The following is a 1,721-nucleotide window of genomic DNA, read 5'->3' on the forward strand; positions in this document are numbered from 1 at the left end:
AATCCAAAGCTTGTTACGGGATAAATGAGCGGTCAAAGAAAATATACGGCTGCACCTTGCTAGCCACGACAAATCACTTTCCAAACAAACCTGAGCTCCGTGTTAGATTGAACCCATAAAACAGGTGCTGCAGTCACCTGTTTGCTGGTGGGCGGGTTCAGTAACGCACGCCTCCATGTTGCACTCATAGAAAAGCAAAACCAAAACAATATTAAAGCAAGAAAATCTGAATATAAACAAATGTAACATAACCACACCAAACTATTGTTAACAAAACACATTATTATCATAATTCGACTCAAACCATAATAAAGAAAACAAGTCTGGCTCCAACATACCGGCCCCTAATTGTTCTGTGAAAAAACAGCACAATTACAAACATACTATAGGAGACAGATAATATTTACAGAAATGTACATCCAACTTACCAACACACTCCTTTTTTTTTATAATTTTTTTTTTTTTTTGTATAATTTTTTTTTTTTTTTTTTTTTTTTTGACGCAAAGCATCAGTTCATAAAAAAATCAGTTCATCATGAAGAAAGAAGGCTCGTCAATCTCAATCAGTGGCTTCCAGAAGTAAGGCAAGTTTTGAGATCGGCCTTATCAAGGTGCTGGTCTTGGTTTGCACCTCTACTTGTCTCACAAACCCCCTTCTATCTGGCAAAGTTCGGGTTACGCGGCCCATGAGCCACGAATTCCTTGGAGCAGAGTCATCCACGATCAATATAATGTCTCCAACAGCAAGATTTCTCTGTTTTGTTGTCCACTTCTGTCTCTCTTGTAACTCTGGCAAATATTCTTTTGTCCACCTCTTCCAGAAAAGATTTGCCATGTACTGCACTTGGCGCCATCTCCTCTTGCCACTGCAGTCATTTGAGCTGAATACACCAGGTGGTAGGGAAGGCTTTCCTCTGAGAAGTAAGAGGTGGTTTGGTGTGAGAGGCTCCAAGTCTAGAGGGTCGTCAGAAGCTTTGCAAATGGGTCTGTCATTGATTATGGCTTCAACTTCACATAGTAAAGTAGCCAATCCTTCCTCATCCAGAGCCTGTTCTTGCAACAGGGCTCTAAGAATGCGTCTGACAGTTCTTATTGGTCTTTCCCAAATTCCACCATGATGGGATCCAGTGGGTGGGTTGAAAGTCCAGGATATGCCCCTTTTGAGCAATGCGGCATGGATCTTTGAATTGTCCAGATCTTGAATGGACTCTCGCAAGTCTCGTTCTGCCCTTACGAGGTTCGTCCCATTGTCTGATCTGATGGTCTTGACCATACCTCGTCTGGCAATAAATCGCCGTATAGCATTAATGCACGAGTCAGCGTTCAATGTATGGGCGACTTCCAAGTGTACAGCTCTGATGTTTAAGCATGTAAAGATCACACCATACCGTTTCAATGTAGTCCGTCCTCTTTTGATTTCAAAAGGTCCAAAGTAGTCGATGCCTACATTGGTAAATGGTGGTTCGTCCGGTGATAGTCTTTCTTGAGGCAAGTCCGACATGTACTGTTTAACTCTGACACAGCTTTCTCTTCTGCAGTGGACGCATTTGCTGATCACATTCCTAACTGCAGAGTTGGCCTTTGGTATCCAATACTTCTGTCTTAAACGTGAAAGTGTAAGGTTTCGACCACTGTGTCCGACAGTTTCATGAGCATGCCTAATAATGAGTGTCGTCACATGATGGTGTCTTGGCAGAATGGCTGGATGCTTGGCTTCAGAT

This window comes from Rutilus rutilus (assembly GCF_951802725.1).
Source record: "Rutilus rutilus genome assembly, chromosome: 9".
Classification (NCBI taxonomy): Eukaryota; Metazoa; Chordata; class Actinopteri; order Cypriniformes; family Leuciscidae; genus Rutilus; species Rutilus rutilus.